The sequence below is a fragment of the Tachyglossus aculeatus genome (assembly GCF_015852505.1).
Source record: "Tachyglossus aculeatus isolate mTacAcu1 chromosome 12 unlocalized genomic scaffold, mTacAcu1.pri SUPER_6_unloc_3, whole genome shotgun sequence".
NCBI classification, from domain to species: Eukaryota; Metazoa; Chordata; class Mammalia; order Monotremata; family Tachyglossidae; genus Tachyglossus; species Tachyglossus aculeatus.
In genome coordinates this window covers 6,616,100-6,630,126 of record NW_024044830.1, presented here as the reverse complement: position 1 = coordinate 6,630,126, position 14,027 = coordinate 6,616,100, and positions in this window count along the sequence as shown.

Here is a 14,027-nt window from a genome sequence, read left to right as displayed (position 1 = left end):
CTGTAGATGAGGGGGTTCAGAGCCAAGAGCAACCACGGATTAGAACACGAACAACAGCGGGTCCAGCGTCGAGAGCGATCCTGATGAAGGCCTCATGTAAGCACAGAAACAAGTCATGGCAAAGAGAGTGACGACGACAAGGTGGAGCAGGCAGGTGGAGAAGGCTTTGGCCCGACCCTCGGCGGCCTGCATCCTCAGCACGGCCCAGAAGATGTGCATGTAGGAGACGATGATGAGAATGAAACAGACGACACCTAAAGCTATCCTACTGGTGACACTCACATACTTGGTGGAGTGGTTCTAGGCGCAGGAGATTTTCAGTAGGGTGGGGGCGTCACAGAAGAACTGCTGGACGATATTGGACCTACAGAAGCTCAGGGACAAAGTCGAAGCTGAATACAAGACCCCAAACATTACCCCGGTGATCCAGGAGGTGAACGACTTCTTTCCACATGCGGTGTTGTTCATGATGAGCACATAGCGCAGGGGGCAGCAGGTGGCGGCGTAGCGGTCGATGGACATCACTGTGAGGAGGAGAAACTCTGAACCCGCAAACAGGACCACCAGGAAGACTTGAACGACACAGTCCAAGATGGAGATGGAGTTGCAATTGGTAAAGGAGTTGAGGAGGGTGTTGGAGGCGATCAGGGTGATGAGGCAGAGGTCGAGGATGGACAGGAAATATGTACTTCTTCACTGTGAGTCCGCTGTTGGGTAGGGACCGTCTCTTTATGTTGCCGAATTGTACCATCCAAGAGCTCAGTATAGTTCTCTGCACACAATAAGCGCTCAGTAAATACGATTGGATGAATGTGAGTGTGGAGGCGCCGGTCGAGGACGGTGATTACGAAGATGAGGAGATTCCCCATCAGGACCTCCAAGTAGACCAGGAAGAACAGGAGGACCATAACTCAGAACAGTGCTCCGCGCTTAGAATAGTGCTCAGCGCTCAGAACAGTGCTTTGCACATAGTAAGCGCTTAATAAATGCCATAAAAAACAGCGTGGTGTGGACCAGCTGCAGCTCCCGGATCTCTGAGAAACCCAGCAGGAGGAATTTCGTCACCTTTAAGACGTTGGGCATATTGCGGAGGCAGCATTGACTTTCTGCATGCGATGAGGAAGAGTCAAAGTTAGAGTCAATTGATGTGTTGACTATAGAAATTGACAGGACACTTGCTCGTGATTCTCTATGGAGAGGAGACAGTTATTGAATTCAAAATGATCTTTGAACATTTCTGGGGAATGATGTCGACTCCCTGCACAGGAGGAGAGAGTGAAGACTTCGATTTAGAGACGGGTGAAGGAAAAAGTCTAAGTCAATCAATTCTATTTATTGATTACCTAAAGGGGACACGGTATCAGTACATATGATCACTGCCCCCAAGGAGCTTCCATTCTGTTGGAAGCACCAAACTTCGAGCAGTGTAGATGCAGGGTGCACCATGGGAAGAAAACAGGCTTGGGAGTCAGAAACCCTGGGTTCTAATCACACCTCTCCCAGTAATCTGCTGCATAGCCATGGGGAAAGTTACTTAATTTCTTAATGTATCAGTTTCTCAATAGTGAAATGAGGATTCAATACCTGTTTTTCCTCCTACTTAGTCAGTGAATACCTCTTGGGACACGGACTGTGTTCTACCAGGTTGACCTGAATCTCCTCCAGCAATGAATGCTTTGCTTGGCACATAGTAAGCACTTAATAAATATCACGAGAATTATTTTTGGTTGAGGAGACCGAAATTAAAATGAATGTTGAATAGGAGAGGACAGAGAACATGAAGATATGTATATGACTGTTGTGAAATTTTTTCGGTGCTTTTCGAGTCAAACAAGAAGTGACTTTACAAATAAAATCATCCATTTAGTGGAGATAAAATGGGCCTGGTTGACATAAGCACCTGGATTCTAGTGCTGTCTCTGCCCCTTGTCCGCTGTATGACCTGCAGCCAGTCACTTACGTTCTCTGTGCCTCAGTTGCCTCATCTACAAATTGGGGTTATGACTGAAAGCACCATGTGGGGCATGGACTGTGTTCAACCTGATTAGCGTGTATCTAAATATAATAAGCACTTAATGATACAATAAAACAAACAACAAAAATAAAACCCAGGTTTACATCAAACCGATTCAGTTTGCTCAATATCTGCATTCACACTTGTCCTCACACAAACACGAGCATATATCATTATTCATCTAGTCCTTTCATAAAGCATCGCTCCTCTCTTCAATCTCCTCTCAGGGCAAGTTGTGTCTTTTCACAAGGAGCAAAAACTCACAATCGGCTTGAAGTCTCTCTGCCCTATGACAGCACTTCACCACCTTTCCATCATTCAACTCGTCTTCTCAGATCTCAAAGCAACTTTCTAGTTGTTACTCACGGTCGACTCCCCTGTTTCCCTCCTAGCCTGGAACTCCCTCTTCTATCCATTCAAAATCAGAGAGATCACAGTTCCTTCCGAATTCTGAGCACTGCTAAAATCCCCTCCACCTCCAACCAACTACCCTGATTCATTTCCCAGCCCTCTCAACCCACCTCACCTCGCACAAGTGAAATTCAACTCATTTCCATCCACATTTAGTGGAAAAAACATGTGCCCAGGAATTCTCCTCTTGATGGTGAGCTTCTTGAGGACAGCGTACACATCTACCAGCTCTATTCTATTGTACTCTCCCAGGCATAGCCGAGTGGGAGTCAGAGGACTTTGGCTTCAATCCTGCCTCTGTCCTTTTCTGCTGTGGGACCTTAGGCAAGTCGCTTCACTTCTCTGGGCCTTAGTTTCTTCATCTGTAAAATGGCATACAATAATTGCATATTCATATTTCAATTATTTTTTTCCTTCTATAAGGGGCATGGGCTATGTCTGTTATGGTGTTATAGAGTGGATAGAGCACGAGCCTGGGAGTCAGAATGAGTCAGAAGAACCTGGGTTCTAATTCTGGCTCTACCACATGCCAGCTGTGTGACCATGGGCAAGTCATTAAACTTCTCTAAGCCTCAGATACCTCATCTGTAAAATGGGGGTTTAGACTGTGAGCCCCATGTGGATCAAGGACTATATCCAACCTGCTTAACTTTTTCTGCTCCAGCGTTTAGGACAGTGCTTGGGACGTAGTAAGAGCGTACTATAAGAGAATACTACTATTCTATTTCTATTACTACTACTACTACTACTACTACTACTACTACTATTACTATTATTACTCTCCAAGGGCTTAGTGCACACAATAAGTGCTCAAGCAACATGATTCAAGATTAATTTAATGATAGTAAATTAGACTGTTTCAACCTATCCCAGTAGGCTGGAAGGCCCACGATGGCAGGGATTCCTACCTTTCGCACTATTTGTCTTCTCCCATCATTTGGGAAGAACTCTTACAGGTTCCCCTGGCCTGGAATGCCCTCCCTCTGCCCATCCGTCAAGCTAGCTCTCTTCCTCCCTTCAAGGCCATACTGAGAGCTCACCTTCTCTAGGAGGCCTTCCCAGACTGAGCCCCCTCCTTCCTCTTCACCTCTTCCCCCTCTCCATCCCTCCGTCTTACCTCCTTCCCTTCCCCACAGCACCCGTATATATGTATTTAGGTCTGTACATCTTTATTACTCTATTTATTTATTTCTTTATTTTACTTGTACATATCTATTCTATTTATTTCATTTTGTTAATATGCTTGGTTTTGTTCTCTGTCTCCCCCTTCCAGACTGTGAGCCCACTGTTCGGTAGGGACTGTCTCTATATGTTGCCAACTTGTACTTCCCAAGCGCTTAGTACAGTGCTCTGCACACCGTAAGCGCTCAATAAATACGATTAATTACAGGTAGGAATTGCTGATAGTGCCAGTGGCTGTTCAAAGCTGTTCACAGTCTCTCAGCCCTGCCAGTCATTTACCCTCTGCAAAGGATTCTGGGACCCACTGAAGGCCAAGGTGACTGTCCACAGTGCTGATGCTGTACCAGAGAACCATAGCCGGGAGGGTAGTTGGCATGGCAGCAAGTTTGAGAAAGAAGGAGGAGAGTTATGTGATAGGGGTCACAGAACTGGAAAAAAACCTCCCCTCTTATTAGCACCCATGCCCTGCTGGGGGCTACAGCCCTGGTCCGAGCCCCAACTTAGGCCCCAGACTGGCTTCATCTCTTCTATCCTCATCCACATCCCTCCCTGCCTCTCTATCCCACTCAAGTCCCGGTCACTCTCTCAGAGCAGCGTGGGACTGGGGGTCGCTGACTTCTGCAGTGTTGGGCTGGTCCCCTCTTTCTCCTCAGACTCCTGGGTTCGATCAGCCAGAAAGGAACAGAGAGAAGTCCTTGACCCCAACGTTCTCCCTCAGTGACCGAGAAGCTCTCCGGACCGGGCCCCCGTCCCTGTAGATAAAGCAGGAGTTGCTCCGAAGGGGATCCCAGAAGGATGGCTCGGGGCCCTGCCGAGGGACCTCGTGGCCTGGACAATCCAAGCACCCTCTGGTCACGTGGTTCCTGAAGTTCCTGGTAGACAAGGGCCCGATCCTTGCAGCATCAGCGATGGTGTCGGCCCCTGGTGTTCCGGGGTGGAAACAGCAGCGTCTGCATCCCAGAGTCCCAACTGTTCTTGTTTTCAACGACAGTCTTTACCCAATGTGAATGCTTTCACCATTGTCTAATTCACAACCTGCGATACTCAATCTGTCAGTCAATCAGTCAACTGTAGTTTTTTCTTATAGTCTTTCTCAAGCGTTTACTATATATCAGGCATGATACAAGTGCTGGAGCAGGTACAATCTAATCAGGTTGGACAGAGTCCATGTGCCCCGTGGGGCTCACAACTCAATTCCCACTTTACAGACGAGGGAACTGAGGCACGGAGAATTTACATGACCCTGCCCAAGGTCACACAGCAGACAAGTTGTGGAACCGATATCAGAACCCATGTCCATTTGAATCCCAGGCCCACGCTCTACCCACTAGGAAACGTTGATTCTTCTGACTTGTCCTGATTACAATTCCGTTGAAGTTCTGTTCATATTAAATATATAACCTGTACACTTGAATCAAGTGTTCATCCACTTTCACATCTTTCCTTTCTCTCCTTCCTCCTTTACGTAATTTATTCTGTGTCTATCTCCCCTTTAGATCATAATCTCCTGGAGAGCAGGAAGAGTGTAATTTTATCTCTTTTTAACTCTCCTTGGAGCTTGCTACAGTGCTTTGCACGCGGGATGTGGTCAATAAACACCTTTGAAAATATAATAGTAATACCTACGGTCTTTGTTAAGCGTTTACTATGTGCCAAGCACTGTTCTAAGTGCTAAAGTAGATACTAGGTATCAGGTTGGACAGAGTCCCTGTCCCACATGGGCCTCACAGTCTCATTCCCCATTTCACAGATGAGGGAATTGAGGCACAGAGAATTGAAGTGACGTGTCCAAGATCAAATGGCAGACAAGTAGCGGAACCGGGATTAGAACCTACGACCTCTGACTACCAAGTCCCTGCTCTGGATGGATGAACTGATGGATGGATAGATGAATTGTTGGAAAGATGGATGGAAGGAAGGAAGGAAAGATGGATTGATGCGAGAGGATGGATTTTATAAGACAGATGGAGCTGCAGTCATCCTTTCGTCTCTTCTCCCTTACCTCTTCCCATTTTCCAACTTTCATTCCCATCCCGAGAGTCATGCTAAAGAGTGCATAACTATAATTTCGATGTCATTACTAGTAGTGATATCCTTATTGTATTTATTAAGACGTTGTGTGCTTAAATTGTTCTACTTGCTGGTGTAGAAACAAAAGAACCAGTCCAGACACAATCCCTGTCCTACTGGGGCTCAGAGTGTGAGGGGAAAAGAGATCCTAGGGATGTTAGTCACTGCCCCGAGGTCACAAAGCAAGCCAGTAGCAGAGCTGGCAACAGAACGCAAGTCTCAATCAATAGGTCAATCATATTTATTGATCACTTACTCTGGGCTCAGCACTGTACTAAGCACTTGGAAAAGTTCAATATAACAGAGTTGGTAGACACTTTCCCTGCACATGATGAGATTTCAGGCTAGAGCGATTTCCATTCTTTTGGGCAATGATAAATTTTTTTTAATGTGGCATTTGTTAAACACTTGCTATGTGCAAACACTGTTCTAAGCACTGGAGTAGATAAAAGATAATCGGGTTGTCCCACGTGAGGTTCACAGTCTTAATCCCCGTTTTACAGATGAGGTAACCGAGACACGGAGAAGGTAAGCGGCTCGTCCAAGGTCACACAGAAGAAAAGTGGCAGAGCAGGGATTAGAACCGCCCCCAAACTGTATTTACTGTACTAAGCACTTGGACGACATCTGTTTAAGAGAGTTATTAAACATATTCCTTGCCCACAATGAGTTTACAGTCTACAGGGACTCCCTTTCCCTCGGGCCATGATGCCTGCCCATAACTGGATTGTCAGTCTTGGCCACCTCCTTCCCAGACTTCGACAATTTATCAACATCCAGAATTTTTTGTGAACCCTGTAGGTTAGCTAAGTATCTGGCTATGTTCAAGGGCAATTCCTTGGTTAAGTGGTGGTGTGAGATTATTTGCACAGGTCAGGAGATATTTTGTCCCAGAGCAGAGGCTGGTTGAGTGACACTTTTAGGATCCTGCCCATGGCGGCCTTCACGTCCCGGTTCCTTAGTCTATAGATGAGGGTGTTCAGGGAGGGGGGCACCACAGTGTAGAACACAGACACCAGCAGGTCCACAATCAAGGAGGAGTCTGAGGGCGGCTTGATGTAGACAATTACACCCGCAGAGAGGAAAACAGTGACGACGATGAGGTGGGGCAGGAGCGTGGAGAAGGCTTTAGCCCGACTCTCGGCGGCCGACATCCTCAGCACGGGGCTTCAATTGCCACCTCTATGCAAATGATTCTCAAATTTCCCTCTCCAGCCCTGATCTCTCTCTCTCTCTCTCTCTCTCTCTCTCTCTCTCTCTCTCTCTCTCTCTCTCTCTCTCGTTTGCTATTTTCAAGACCTCTCCACTGGGATGTCCTCCTGTCACTTCAAACTTACCATGTCAAAAACAGATCTTCTTATCTTCCCACCCTAACCAAATCCTGTCCTCCCGTCCTCCCCCTAACTTTCCTTTTATTATAGATGGCATCACCATCCTTCCTCTCTCACTCTCAGAGACAGGGATGAAACTTCTTTCTCTCTTTCGACCTACATTGCCATTCCATCATTAAATCCTGCCAGTTTGACCTTCAAAACAATGCTTAATTCTGCCCTTTCCACTCTATCTAAACTGCTACCACCATAATAAAATCACCTATCCTATTCTGTCTTGTTTGCTTTATCAGCTTCCTTGCTGACCTCCCTGACTCCAGTGTCTCCCCTCTCCAGTCCATACTCCTCTCTGATGCCCACAACATTTTCCCACGAAAACGTTCAGGCCATGTTTCCCCACTCCTCTAGAAACTCCAGTGATTACCCATCCACCTTCACTTCAAACAGAAACTCCTCACCTTTGGCTGTAAAGTCCTCCATCACCTTGCCCCTGTCTACCACACCTCACTACTTTTCTACTACAGTACAGCCCACACACTTTGCTCCTCTAACAACCACTTTCTCCCTGTGCCTCAATCTCATCAGTTTCAACACTGACTTGTCACCTTGTCCCACGTCTGAGATGGAACACACTTTCTCATATTGACAGACAATTGCTCTCCCCCAAGTTCAAAGCCTTATTGCATAATAATAATAATAATAATAATAATAATAATAACAATTATGGAATTTGTTAAGCACGTACTGCGTGCCACGAACTCTTCTAAGCACTGAGGTAGATACAGGGTAATCAGGTTGTCCCACGTGGGGCTCACACTTTTACCGTGGGGTGCACATTTCCAAAAGGCCTTCCCTTTTCCCATTTCCTTTTCCACCACTCTTTCTGCATCACCCTGACCTGGCTCCCTTTATTCATCCACCCTCACCAACTCTGAAATCCCTCTCTCTGATCATAATCTTCTCACCTGCCTCCTCACTCACACTCCTTTCCCCTGCAAATCCATATTGCTCCCTCACAGAGATCTCCCCTCTCTTGACCCGATCCATCTTTCTGAGCGCCTCACCTCGCCTCCCTCTCCTCTCTACCCAGTCTTGATGATCAGATTACTGCTCTCAACTCTACCCTTTCTACTCAGCTAGACTCACTCGCTCCCTTTTCCCTTCGCCGCTCTCGTACCACTAACCCACAGCCCTGGTTCACTGCCACTGCCCGCCTCCTTCGCTCTTATGCTCGAGCTGCCGAACGCTTCTGGCGAAAGTCTAAACACCATGCCAACTTCGTTCACTTCAAGTTTATCCTTTCCTGCCTTAACTCTGCCCTCTCCTCTGCCAGACAAAACTATTTCTCCTCCCTTATTAACACCCATGCCCATCATCCCCGCCAGCTCTTCCGTACATTCAACTCCCTTCTCAGGCCCCTGGTTGCTCCCCCTCCTCCTTCCCTCACCCCCAACGATCTGGCCTCCTACTTCATTAACAAAATTAAATCCATCAGGTCCGACCTCCCCAAAGTCACTTCCTGCCTTTCTCCAACCGCCCGGCTCTCAACACTCTCTGCTACTCTCCCATCCTTCCCAGCAGTATCCTCAGAGAAGCTCTCCTCCCTCCTCTTAAGTGCTACTCCGGGCACCTGTGCTTCTGACCCCATTCCCTCTCATCTCATGAAATCTCTGGCTCCATCCCTTCTCCCCTCCTTAACTTCCATCTTCAACCGCTCACTCTCCACTGGTTCCTTCCCCTCTGCCTTCAAACATGCCCATGTCTCTCCCATCCTAAAAATATCCTCTCTTGATCCCACCACACCTTCTAGTTATCGCCCCATCTCCCTCCTACCATTCCTTTCCAAACTCCTTGAACGAGTTGTCTACACGTGCTGCCTAGAATTCCTCAACACCAACTCTCTCCTCGACCCCCTCAAGTCTGGCTTCCGTCCCCTACATTCCACGGAAATCGCCCTCTCACAGGTCACCAATGACCTCCTGCTTGCCAAATCCAACGGCTCTTACTCGATCCTAATCCTCCTCGACCTCTCAGCTGCCTTCGACACTGTGGACCACCCCCTTCTCCTCAACACGCTATCTGACCTTGGTTTCACAGACTCCGTCCTCTCCTGGTTCCCCTCTTATCTCTACGGTCGTTCATTCTCAGTCTCTTTTGCAGGCTCCTCCTCCCCCTCCCATCCCCTTACTGTGGGGGTTCCCCAAGGTTCAGTGCTTGTTCCCCTTCTGTTCTCGATCTACACTCACTCGGTGACCACATTCGCTCCCACGGTTTCAACTATCACTTCTACGCTGCTGACACCCAGATCTACATCTCTGTTCCGCGCTCTCCCCCTCTCTCCAGGCTCACATCTCTTCCTGCCTTCAGGACATCTCCATCTGGATGTCTGCCCGCCACCTAAAACTCAACATGTCTAAGACTGAACTTCTTGTCTTCCCTCCCAAACCCTGCCCTCTCCCTGACTTTCCCATCACTGTTGACGGCACTACCATCCTTCCCGTCTCACAAGCCCACAACCTTGGTGTCATCCTCGATTCCGCTCTCTCATTCACCCCTCATATCCAAGATGTCACCAAAACCTGCCGGTCTCAGCTCCACAACATTGCCAAGATCTCCCCTTTCCTCTCCATCGAAACCGCTACCCTGCTCGTTCAACCTCTCATCCTATCCCGTCTGGACTACTGCATCAGCCTCCTCTCTGGTCTCCCATCCTCTTTTCTCTCCCCACTTCAATCCATACTTCACGCCGCTGCCTGGATTGTCTTTGTCCAGAAACGCTCTGGGCATGTTACTCCCCTCCTCAAAAATCTCCAGTGGCTACCAATCAATCTGCGCATCAGGCAGAAACTCCTCACCCTGGGCTTCAAGGCTGTCCATCACCTCGCCCCCTCCTACCTCACCTCCCTTCTCTCCTTCTACAGCCCACCCCGCACCCTCCGCTCCTCTGCCGCTAATCTCCTCATCGTGTCTCGTTCTCGCCTGTCCCGCCGTCGACCCCCGGCCCACGTCATCCCCCTGGCCTGGAATGCCTTCCCTCTGCTCATCCGCCAAGCTAGCTCTCTTCCTCCCTTCAAGGCCCTACTGAGAGCTCACCTCCTCCAGGAGGCCTTCCCAGACTGAGCCCCTTCCTTCCTCTCCCCCTCGTCCCCCTCTCCATCTCCGCATCTTACCTCCTTCCCTTCCCCATAGCACCTGTATATACGTATATATGTTTGTACATATTTATCACTCTATTTATTTATTTATCTATTTTACTTGTACATATCTATTCTATTTATTTTATTTTGTTAGTATGTTTGGTTTTGTTCTCTGTCTACCCCTTTTTGACCGTGAGCCCACTGTTGGGTAGGGACTGTCTCTATATGTTGCCAACTTGTACTTCCCAAGCGCTTAGTACAGTGATCTGCACACAGTAAACACTCAATAAATACGATTGATTGATTGATCCCGATCCCCGACCCAGCCCCACAGCCCTTTTGTCCATATCTCTAGTTCATTTAGTTTTTATTTATATCTGTCTGCCCTCCGAGACTGTAAACTCTTTGTGGTCAGGGTATATATCTGTTATATTGCTAAATTGTACTCTCTAAAGGGCTTGGTATAGTGCTCTGAGCACAGTAAGCACTTAATGAGTACGATTGACTGACTGATATACACCAGACCACTTCTCTCCTTACCTTCCAAGCCTTAGTAAGGTCACAGTTCGTCCAAGATTACTTCTGTGATTAAATTCTCTTTTCCCTGGCTCCCTCTCCCTCCTGCATCATCTCTGCACTTAGATCTCGGACCTTTGGACATTTTAAATTCTCCTCACCCCCAGTCCCTCAGTACTGATGTCCATTCATGACAAGCTCTGACCCCACCTCACCAAACCCATCCTTTAACAATGGTACCCGTGATAACAGAGCCCGCTACTTCTGCCCCCTGCCCCGCTGAACACTGTCCATCTGAGAAAGTCAAAAAGGCAGTTGTTCGGCTACTATGCTTGAGTTTGAATGAATTTGGGTGATCCAAACCTGCGCATAGTGATGGTTCTGAGTTTAGTACAGAGTCCAGGACCCACCCCGGCCACGGTGAGGAGCATCTGTGGGCTCGGGAGCAGGGGGTGTCTCCATGGTTGGGAGGACCTGGCGGAAGGCTGGAAATGGGGGCTGCAAGGCTGGAGCGGGGTCCCTGGTTTGGAGAGTGGTGGAGGGTTCTGCTCCGGACGTCTTTCGGGCCCGTTATCAAAAGGCCAGTGCAAGAGTGCCAGTACAGAGAGGGCATCAATGGAGTGTTTTCTGAGGGCATGGCACAGTACTGAATACTGGGAGAGCACTCCCGGCTGGGAATGAGGCTCAGTCCTTGCCAATTGGGAGTCTGCCGGTCTAATGGTTTTAGCCGGGGGAGGGCCTTGGAGAGACCTATCAGGAGTGATGAAATGATAAAGCACGGCACAGGGTCGGCCCTGGCAGGGCCCAGTGCAGCAGGGAGAAACAGGATAGTGGAAGAAAGTGAGGGGTCACAGCTCATCCCTGCTGGCGGCAGATTTCCCCCATGGCGGATCAGGACTGGCAGATCCATGGCCAGAAGAGATTCTTCATGTGCCAGTGTGGAAGGTGGTGGGTCCGAGATGGAGCGCAGGCCTGCAGCCACCCCGGCATGAGAGCCGAGAGAGAGGGAAGGAAGGAAGGAGGGAGAGACCACGTGAGGGAGAGTGCCTGGTTCCCCCATCGTCCCCTTAAATCAATCCAGCGAGTATTTACTGAGTACCTACTGTGTGCTGAACACTGTATTAAGCGCTTCCCTGCCCCCACCCCTCCTTACCCCCCTGGAACCTTCAGCTGACAGGGATCCTGGATAGACTCAACATGAGGGGACAGTTAGGCCCAGGGGAGAGGACGATGAGGGGATAGTCTGGTGGGCAGTGGGTGAGAACGAAAAGCATCAGATGAGGGGAGGGTCAGATGGGGTAGGTTCAGACTTGGGGAGAGTCTGACGGAGGAGAGTCTGGACGAGGAGAGTGCCAGGAAGAGAGTCAGACAGCGGAGAACCATATATGGTACAGTCAGATGGGGGAGAGTCAGAAGAGGGCAGTCAGGCTGGGGACGGTTATACAGGGGAAGTCAGCCAGAAAGGAGAGTCAGACCTAAGGAGAGTCAGACAAGGGGAGGTCGGAAGGGGGAGAGTGACATAGGTAGAGTCAGACCGGGAAAAGTTAGATGGGAAGAGTCAGACTGGGAGACAGTCAGAAGGGGGAGGGTCAGAGAGAGTAAGTTCAGCCAGAGGGGAAAATCAGAAGGGAGTCATACAGAGGAAGAGGAGTCAGTCAAGGGAAGGGTCAGACAGGTGGAGAGTCAGAGGAGTAGAGTAAGAGAGGGAGAATCAAAGGGGAGGGAGGAGTTAGCCCTACCTCCCTCCATGTCCCCTTCTTGTCCCTTCTGCCCCGCCCTCTCTGGGCCTCGCCCCTTTAGGCCCCGACTCTTACGCGCTCCACCCCCTTTCCTTCTGACTGATATCAAAGGGCAGAGCGGGGCCTAAATGTTCAAAATGGTGTCAGTGGGAGCTGCATGGGCTCTTAAAGGGGCCTCCGTCCTTTCCCCAGCAGGATGTGGGGGTGGAGCAACCCAAGGCGGGCCTGACACAGGGGCCTCTGTTCCTGCCTCTGTTCCAGGTGGAAGCGGGCGTAGTGAGCATATACAGAGCAGCCTGCCTCCTGCTGCTGCAAATCCTAATCATTCCCTTCAGCCCTGGACCCGAAACACTACCTTCCGCCATGATCTCTAAATGCTCCCTGCATCTGCGAGTCCCTGAGCCACCAAACGCAGGTGGGTGGGGAAGCTCATTCTCCACTCATCTGAGCCAGGGAGGATCGGGTCAGGTCTCGGTCTCCCGGCCAGCTCTCTAGAGCTTGGAAATCAGCTGCAGCTGCCCACTAGGAACCCGGACATTCCGATCCTACTTCCTGCCTTCCCCGGATGAGTTCGGACCACCCCGAAGCCCCGATTCTTCCGTAGTCCCCCGACCTCCGACTCCCAGACCCGGCCTCTAGGCTCTGCTCTAATGTTCCCATTGTTGAGAAACTTTAACGCTGTGGAAAAAACTTCATATTGTGCACATTCTAATAATGTAAAGATTTTAAATTTCGGAAAAAAATAGCAAGTGAAAATACTTTTCTAATTATAATAATGATGGTGATATTGTAGTAGCTGCTAAGCACTTATTACATGTCTATCACTGTACTAGGCTCTGAGGTAAATAGAAGATGTCCATGTTTCACATTCACTCATTCATTCAATCGTATTTATTGAGCACTTACTGTGTGCAGAGGACTGTACTAAGCGTTTGGGAAGTACAAGTTGGCAACATATAGAGACGGCCCCTACCCAACAGTGGGCTCACAGTCTAGAAGGCCCAGAGTCTACATAGGAAGGAGAACAGGGTTTGAATCCCAATTTTACCACTGAGGGAACTGGGGCCCAGAGAAGTAAAGTGACTTGTCCAAGATCACACAGTAGAGAAGTGGCAGAGCCAGGATTTGAACAAGGTTCCTGCAACTCCCAGGCCCAAGGTCTATATACTAGGCAGCATTGCGTCCATCAGAAGCCGATCCAATGGAATCCTTGAGGAGTCAATTTTAACCATGTTGACACATGCCCCACCTTCGGAAAATAGACCAAGGTGGGCAGTATGGGTGTCTTAATTTTGCCGTTCACGATGATTCCTCTTTCATCTTCCCGGAGATAGAGGCTTCCATGCTCCCAGCGGGATTTAGGGACAAACCCGAAATCAAATCAACTTTGTGGACCTTCAAACCCGCTGATTCCTTTCCAATGATAACGCCAGTGAGACTCAACTCGATCAATCAATAAATCTTATTTATTGAGTGCTTACTGTGTGCAGAGCACTGTACTTAGCATTTAGGCGACTATATTATAACAATGTAGCAGAGTTGGGAGACAGATTCCCTGCCCAACATGAGCTTACAATCTGGAGGGGGAAAAAGACATTAATTTAAATAAATGACTTACAGATGTGGA